This window comes from Myotis myotis, unplaced genomic scaffold (assembly GCF_014108235.1).
Source record: "Myotis myotis isolate mMyoMyo1 unplaced genomic scaffold, mMyoMyo1.p scaffold_m19_p_3, whole genome shotgun sequence".
NCBI classification, from domain to species: Eukaryota; Metazoa; Chordata; class Mammalia; order Chiroptera; family Vespertilionidae; genus Myotis; species Myotis myotis.
In genome coordinates, this window is record NW_023416335.1 from 185,037,777 (window position 1) to 185,046,992 (window position 9,216).

The 9,216-nt window shown below is 40.1% G+C and overlaps 1 long non-coding RNA gene across 9 annotated transcripts in view; it reads right to left on the bottom strand.

The window, feature by feature from the left end:
- Positions 1 to 8,490, bottom strand: part of LOC118651323 — a 32,011-nt gene extending 23,521 nt beyond the window's left edge. For 8 of the 9 annotated variants that reach the window (XR_004966192.1, XR_004966188.1, XR_004966191.1 and 5 more), the window contains exon 1: positions 3,062 to 3,073. This is a non-coding gene — a long non-coding RNA (uncharacterized LOC118651323). Of the gene's footprint in view, positions 1 to 3,061; positions 3,074 to 6,770; positions 6,773 to 8,473 lie in introns of those variants that run through there. The other variant, XR_004966187.1, reaches the window with a different exon arrangement.
- Between the last annotated feature and the right edge of the window lie 726 nt (positions 8,491 to 9,216).

Genomic DNA, 9,216 nt, shown 5'->3' on the forward strand with positions numbered 1-9,216 from the left:
ATCTTTATTGATTTCAGAGAGGAAGGATGAGGGAGAGAGAGATAGAAACATCAAAGATGAGAGAGAATCATTGATAGGCTGCCTCCTGCATGCCCCCTGCTGGGGATTGAGCCCACAACCCAGGCATATGCCCTTGACCAGAATAGAACCCACGACCCTTCAGTCCGCAGGCCGACATTCTATCCACTGAGCCAAGCCAGTTAGGGCAATGAAAGATAATTTTTACCTCATTTATTTTGCAGGATGAAATCAGAAGTGATTACATAAACAAACAAACAAAAACATAATTACATATAAATGGATGACTAGATAGACATACACACAGGCAGAAAGAGTAGTCAGTCATTTTTACATTTATTTATTCATCTGACTATTCTATGTCTGTCTGTCTGTCTCTCTGAAATACACACACACACACACACACACACACACCTCATATGTATACATAGAAGAAATAAATATTGAAGACCAGAAGTTCATTGCAATGGCAAGACAACATGTGCAACTTTTTAAGACATATATATTCCCTCTCAGGACTCACCCCATAAAAAAAAAAAATCAGTATTTTGGGGATCTGGGACAGGTCTTGATTATCTTTGATTATCTAGGACTAGAGGTCCAGTGCACAAATTCATGCACTGGAGTCCTTTGGCCTGGCCTGCGGGATCAAGCTAAAACCGGCTCTCTGACATCCGCCAAGGGGTCAGATTGCGAGAGGGTGGAGGCCAGGCCAAGGGACCCCACCAGTGCACAATCGGGGCCAGGGAAGGATGCAGGAGTTTGGCCATCCAGGGAGGGACTGCAGGAGAGCTCCAGGGCATGTCCAGCCCATCTTGCTCAGTCCCTATCGGCCAGACCTCAGCAGCAAGCTAACCTACCAGTCAGAGCATCTACTCCCTGGTGGTCAGTGCATATCATAGCAACTGATCAACCAGTCGACTGTCTGCCGCCTGGTGGTCAGTGCATGTCATAGCAAGTGGTTGACCGGCCTTAGCATATCATTAGCATATTATGCTTTGATTGGTTGAACGGATGACCAGACAACTGGACACTTAGCATATTAGGCTTTTATTATATAGGATTTCTTTTTTTACTAACTTTTATTTTATTAGTAATGGCACTGTACATGGTTTGAGTATAAACTACAATAAGATTATTTGCAGATAAATGAAGAAGCCTATACTTAACAAAAGTTTGACTATGAAATTCCTTTATAGGCATATACTCAGGTAAATTCTAATTGGTTAAATTGGGTAAAAACTTTGATTCATAAAGTTTTTTTTTAATCTGGGAAAGATGCAATACCTTTTTTTGTATGATATAGTTTTCCATTTTCACTTTTTTTCTAATGGAATACATATATAATTTGTTGGAGAGATTTGAATATGGCAGCATAGGTAAATGCCTGTACACTTTGTCTCTCACAACCACATCAAAATTACAACTAAAATACAGAAAAACCATTATCCAGAACCCCTGGAAAGCTGTCTGAATGAAAGTGCTACAACTAGAGAAGTAAAGAAGAAAGCACACTGAGACAGGTAGGAAGTGTGGAGGTGCAGAATGGGCTGGTCTGGCACCCACATGTGCTGCTTTTTTAATCGGGAGAGAGAACACCACTGTGGAGGCTGCCTGGAGGAGCAAGGGGGCCCAACCCCACACCAGAAGCCAATCCCAGGGTCTTAGAGCTGGGAAAATAAGTCCATAGAGGCAGTAAGAACTATGGGCTATAAAAACCAGTGCGGATTGGGGCTCAGTGACACAGAAACTGCTGGAGACCCAGGGGTTCCTCTTAAAAGGCTAGAACCATGAACTGAACTTTCAAAGTACTGCTTTCTCTGAGCTCCAGCACCAAGATGAGGGTCTAGGAAAAACAGACATATATGAGGAGGAACTGGATTGTCAGGCATTGGAGCAGGAACTCATAGGAGGCTTTCTCCCACATGGAGATGCTCACAAGGGATCATTGTTTTTATGCTGGGACCTCTCTGATCACAGGCCTGACTGGCAGCCATTTCTCTTTGCTCTGCCCTGGTGATTCCCTAATACCCCACCTCATTCAATTTACAACCCCACTCAAGCTGGGTGTAGTGGCTTTTGCATTTGAATGGCCTGTCCTTGCTTGGCTAAAATTTCTCAAACAAGCTGCAGCTGGATCAGGGAGCTCCAAACCTTTCAAAAAAAGGCCCAAGACCTGGCATCAGCACCAGCCTGTCTTGCTTCATAACTGGGCCTCATATGGGCACTTCGAAACCCGATACAAAGAGGAGGATTCTGCATATCTCTCTGTAGCTCCTGCTGGGTGGCCCCAGGCAGTGGCTGACTTTGCACCTCCCTAGAGACTCAAGAGCCAGTGTAGCCAGTGGTCACTGTCAGACCATACCAAATTACAACTCTACACACCCATAAGCAACACACTCAAGGGGCAGACTCAGTGAGCACCAAAGCCACACTGAAGCAAGTCCTGCTCCATAGGGGTGTCTCCTGCACAGTAGATCTCCCATTGTAGTCATAGCTGGTCCTCAAAGCCAATTGGTCTGGAGGTCAATTCCTCCCAGTGACACCAACAATAATAAAGTCTCAATTACAATAAGACTATGCTCACAGCCCACAAAGGATGCACCTAGAGCTCCCAGCTCAGGTGACTGGGGAGGCTGAGCCACTGGACCCTATAGAACACCTTCTACACAGGCCACTCTACCCACTAAGTAGACATAGCAGCTCTACCCAAACATAGAAACAAACACAGGGAAGCAGCAAAATGTGGAGATTAAAACAAACAAACAAACAAATAAACAACAAAAAAACAAACAAACAAAAAAAAACATGTCACAAATGAAAGAAATGGAAGAAAACAAACTACTGGTTATAGAGTTCAAAACAATGGTTATAAGTTTACTCAAGAATCTGCTAGAAACCTCCAAAAATTGGAAAAGAACCAGTTAGAAATTGACCATACACTGACTGAAAAAAGAATAATTTCAGGGATTCAACAGTAGAGTAGAGGATTCAGATAATCAAATCAATGATTTGAAATATGAAGAAGCAAAAAACACCCAACCAGAAGAGCAATAAGAAAAAAGAATCCAAAAATATGAAGATAGTGTAAGGAGCCTCTGGGACAACTTCAAGTGTACCAACATTCACATTATGGGGGTACCAGAAGAAGGGAGAGAGCAAGAAATTGTTTGAAGAAATAGTAACAGAAAACTTCTATCTGGTGAAAGAAATAGACTTACAAGTCTAAGAAGCATAGAGTCCCAAATAAGAGGAACCCAAAGAGGATCACACCAAGACACATCATAATCAAAATGCCAAGGGCTAAAGACAAAGAGAATCTTAAAAGCAGTAAGAGAAAAGCAGTAGTTACCTACAAAGAAGTACCCATTCGACTGTCAGCTGATTTCTCAACAGTAACTATGCAGGCCAGAAGGAAGTGGCAAGAAATATTCAAAGTGATGAACAGCAAGTACCTACAACCAAGATTACTCTACCCAGCAAAGCTATCATTCAGAATTGAAGGTCAGATAAAGAGCTTCACAGATAAGAAAAAGCTAAAGGAGCTCAGCACCACCAAACCAGTATTATATGAAATGATGAAGGGTATTCATTCTTTAAGAAGAGGAAGAGAAGAAAAAGAAAAAGATCAAAAATATGAATGACAAGATGGCAGCAAACGCATACCTATCAACAATTGAATCTAAAAATCAAAATAAATGAATAAGAACTCTAATGAACAGAATAAACTGGTGAATAAAATAGAATCAGAGGCATGGAAGTGGAACAGACTGACGATTCTCAGAGGGTAGGGGATGGGGGGGGGCTGGCAGAGATTAAAAAAAAAGATCTTATATGCATATATGCATTACCGATGGACACAGACAATAGAGTGGCAAAGGCCTGGGGAGGGTGGAGGAGGGCAATGGGAGTTAAAAAAGAGGGACATCTGTAATAATCTCAACAATAAAGATTTTTAAAAAAGACAAAGATCAGTATTGTGACAGCAAAGCAAGGGATGTGGCAGAAGAGAAACCTTGGATGCCAAAGAGGCAGAGCTATGACTTTAACTGCTAGACTCTTTGCCACAAAAGGTAAATGGCCATGTTCCCCTTGGCATGCATTTAAGTTATACCTTTAAAACTTCTCAAAATCTTTTCTACCCACTGGCTCAGTCATCTCCCTGCTTGGAACTTGTCCTTAGGAAATAAATAAAAGAAACATATGAAAATTATTAATTTGTCAATTGTGTCACTTCTCTGCTCAAAACTTTGCAACAACTGCACATTCTCTAAGTAAAAGCCTAAGTTAGTTTGTTGGCCAATGATACCTGACTTCCTTTTCTAAGAACCCCATGCCCTATGCTCATGATATTATCCCCACTTGCTCCTGTTCATTGAACTTGCCAAATATGTTTCTGCCTTAGGGTCCTTACTCTAGTTTTTTTTGTTTTGTTTTTTTCTGATTGTTTTGCCCCAGACATTTGCTTAACTAGAACCTCACTCCTAAGTATTGCTCAATTTCATTGTCTCATTGGGTTTATCCATCAACCTATATAACATTTTAACCTGCCCACACACTTCTGGCACTCCCCGAACCTTATATAGTCTGCTTTCTTTTTTCTTTAATCCATCAACTTCTTATATCCTGTGTGATTTACCTATTCAGCAATTTTATATTCATTGTCTATCTCTTACTAAAATGTAAAGCCCACTTAGTAAGGGATTTTAGTCAGATTTGTGCAAAAAGCCTAAAGTAGTGTATAGCACGGAGAATGAATTAATTTCTATTGTAAATTTTATTTAAAATAAATAGACCTCATTTATTTCAATACCTTATAGTACTTGCGAGAATATAAAATACATAGGTTAACATAAACTACTTTCTATTAAACACTTTTACCTGTTAACTCCTCAGAGCTCTATTTCACCATACTGCATTACACCATACCTATAATGTGATCATGAAGTTGACTGTGCTGGGCCATGCAGGCTCTACCAACCTTGGAATTATTGATCTTCATACCTTTCCTAAAAGTATCAATAAGCAATCGGCCAGTGTCTGTCTCTCTCATGATAGTTAATCATGAATCACCTTCAAAATGAGAACTTGATGAAGAATACTTCCAGGAGCAGCCAAATATCTTTTTTAAAAAATCTAAAATTAAACAATGTTGAAATAAGGAAATTGTATAATTTTACTGCTAACTCTTTCCAAGTAATATGGAGACGAGAGAGAGAGAGAGAGAGAGAGAGAGAGAGAGAGAGAGAGAGAGAGAGAGAGAGAGAGAGAGAGAGACCATGGTATGTGAAAAGAATAAATAATTATTGCTTTATTTGCCATGTGGCTCAGAATAATTAGGGTTACGAAAGAAAGCAAAAACCTACATACCATGATCCTTTAGCTACCCCTCTATCTGCAACCCTTCTAACATCAAGAATTGCATCTGTGAAAAGGAGAAGCTAGAACATGCCTTCCAGAAAGCAATTCAGGTATTAACTTACCACGTGGTTTAAACACATGTGACATGTAGAATAAGGCTGAGAAGAACATTGTGTGTAGGTGAGTGTCCTGCTAAACACATATATGGAAGCAGCAGAAGAAATTGAAGATCATGTGTAAGAGGGGAGATCAAAAAGCAAAAGAGAGAAGGACGAAGTACAGTCTTCTAGACTTGCTTCGCACTCTAAAAACTGATAACCTCGTGACTGTTTTTACCTATAGTCAGTTGCAAAATCTAGTTTGCATATTTCCGTGAACACCAAACCTAGCAAATGGTATTATTCCCCTACCATTTCCCCAGATGCAATCAATTAAGGCCTGATACAAGCTCCACACAGCATATAATGAATGAAAATCAAAATACATACATTACAGGAAATAAATCTCAAGAACATGTTATGAACAGGGGTTTCCCTACAAAGCTAATAGAATAGCCTCTGAACACATGGGTTAGGATAAACCAGAAGTAATTATAGAAAAACTGCAAAGAAACACTACTATTAAAATTTTAAAATTACATTAAAACTATAACGTAAAAAATATGCATACAGTGAATTATTGTGCATGAGGTCTTGGATTCTTTACAGTTAATTTTTATCAAGAGCTTAAGACCTTTTCTATAGTTTTGCTAAACCTACACAAGTGTACAAAGGACAACATTTAGCAAACTTCCATGGGAAAGAAGGATAGTAAACATGTTTTAAGTGAGCACATAAAGCAAGGTCTTTAGAGGATATGTGTTATCAGCAGTGCAAAATAGAAATTAATGTATTGCTCTTTATAGAAGTGAAAACCATTTACCACCCACCATGTCATTTTTGATACCGAATACACTTTGCCTTGTTCTTTTGACTCAAAAATAATTATCCCCAGTGTTTGTTACAGTAATAGAGATGAAAATAATTTGTTCTTATAGCATACTTCCCTCTTAAGAATTTAAGCACTTTAGAGCAAACTGTTCCACTCGTCTTCATAAGAACCCTGCCAAGTAGATAAATGGCCATAAAAGATGAATAAAGGAAAATAACCTGGAGACTTGGATCCTATTCATCTTCGTGTCTGAGCCAGAGAAATGGAGTCTGTATCACGACTATAGACAAAAATCTCCCAAATTCTAAATAGTTTTTTCCTTGATCTTTCAGGTAAATGGTGAACATTTGTATTGCTTCAAATTTTGGCCTGACTTAAATTGAGACATATTGCCAAATTTTCTATCTAATGGTATATTACTGAAAGAATAAAAATAACTTTTTTCAAAGGATTTTTGACACAGCTAGTAAAAGTGTCCATCCTTTAAAAATACAGGCTCATTTAATATGTATGTGTTTCTTAGTTATAGTAAGTTCCATGTGTTAATTGAGGCCAAGAATTAATAGATATATCAAGCTAATGATTTTTAGGAATATTCCATTTAAATATTTCCAAGGAACCCATATGTGTCATAAAATCCTTTATAGACAATGTCAAATTCTCTCTAGAATTAGCAAATGAAAGATGGTCAGGTTTTTTCCTTCTAAAAGAATAGTGAAGGATTAATTCCATTGACCCTAAAATGTGAGTTTGATTAATGTATTCTGAAGCATGAAAGCTAAGCTAAATTTTCTTGGGTTTGAAACAGTTAAGTTCAGTCACAATTTTCAAAACTTCTGGGAATATGTTCAAATATGAAGTAAATCTAAGATTTTGTTGAATCTGCTAAATCCTCTTAGTCTGTTTTAACCTGTGAGACATAGTAAGTCCTACTGTTTGCTACTTATAAATTAAAATAGAGAAATGATTCAGTCATCTAGCTGACTTATATTAAAGAATGTGAAAATAGGTGTTGAAATGTTTCGTTTTTGACATTTTACTCATTTTTGCAAAAACTAAAGTTATTTTCACACTGGCAAAATACAGTGTACTGTTTTTGCAAAATGCCACACACTGTTTTGCATATTTACACTGTTATAGCTCTCTTACAAAAGGACATTCATTATACCCATGCTGCCAACTCCATCAATTTCATTTGATGGTGAAAACAAACCTAGGGCTTATTGTGATGATATAGAATTGGGTACAACACATTCTAAATTGCCAAAGAAAAAGCAGTTGGAAAATATAGTAACACAAAAAGGACTACTTTCATTCTTTTTTTTTTTTTGTACAATTGATCGACTCTTTATTAACTACCCTTAAATTTTTATATCTTAACTTATTTGCCCTGTGCCCCTTCTTTATTTTCTATTGTATTTCTTTGTTTTAAATATATTTTATTATTTTTTTTACAGAGAGGAAGGGAGAGGGATAGAGAGTTAGAAACATCTATCAGCTGCCTCCTGCACACCTCCTACTGGGTATGTGCCCGCAACCAAGGTACATGCCCTTGACCGAAATCAAACCTGTGACCCTTCAGTCCACAGGCTGACACTCTATCCACTGAGCCAAACCAGTCAGGGCAATTGTATTGTATTTCAATTTTATTGTAGACATTGGCAACCAATTTCCAATACCATGTGAAAGAGGTACATAGGCAGATAAAAAAAAAAAAATTATATATATATATATATATATATATATATATATATATATATATATATACACACTAGAGGCCTGGTGCATGAAATTTATGCATGGAGATGGAGGGGTCACTCAGCCTGGCCGGTGGCCTCTTGCGATCCAAAACGCTTCGGAGGATGTCCAACTGCTGGTTTAAGCCCAATCCCTACAGTCACACATCTAGCAATCAGACATCCCTCTTTCAATCTGGGATCCCTCTCACAATCCGGGACTGCTCACCCCTAACCGCTCACCTGCCTGCTCACCCCTAACCATTCGCCTTCCTGGCTGCCTGCTCACCCTAACCTCACACCTGCCTGCCTGCTCACCCCTAACTGCTCGCCTGCTTGCCTGCTCAGTGCATGTCATAGTGAATAGTCGTTCCTGTCATTTTGCCTTAATGCTCATTTAAGCATATATATATGAAAGACTAAGTGACCAAACGACTGAAAGACCAGTCAATGTGACACGCACTGACCACCAGGAGTCAGATGCTCAACACAGGAACTGCCCCCTGGTGGTCAGTGCGCTCCCATAGCAAACCTCCTGTAGCTGGCCAACCTCCTGTGGTCACTACCCCAGCCAGCCAACCTCCCACAGCCCCTCCCCCCGGCCAGCCAACCTCCCATGGCCCCAATCGGCCCCAATCACCGGCCAGGATTAGGGACCCCACCCATGCACGAATTCATGTACTGAACCTCTAGTACATTTATGTATATACTAGAGGCCCAGTGCACAAAAATTTGTGTAATTGGGGGGGTCCTTCAGCCAGGCCTGTGCACTCTCGCAGTCTGGGACTCCTCGGGGGATGACCACCTGCTGACTTAGGCCCACTTCACGGGGGATTGAGCCTAAGCTGGCAGTCAGACATCCCTCTGGCAGGCCGGGAGCCCTCGAGGAATGCCCACTTGCCAGCGTGGGGCAGGCCTAAGCTCCAGTCGGACAACCTTAGTTCTGCTGAGGAGGCAGGAGAGGCTCCCACCACCACCGCTGTACTGGCAGCAATCAGCCTGGCTTGTGGCTGAGCAGAGCTCCTCCCATGTGAGAGCACCCTGACCACCAGAGGACAGCTCCTACATTGAGCGTCTGCCCCCTGGTGGTCAGTATGTGTCATAGTGACAAGTCATTCCCAGTCTTTCTGCTGTTAGGGTCAGTTTGCATATTACCCTTTTACTATATAGG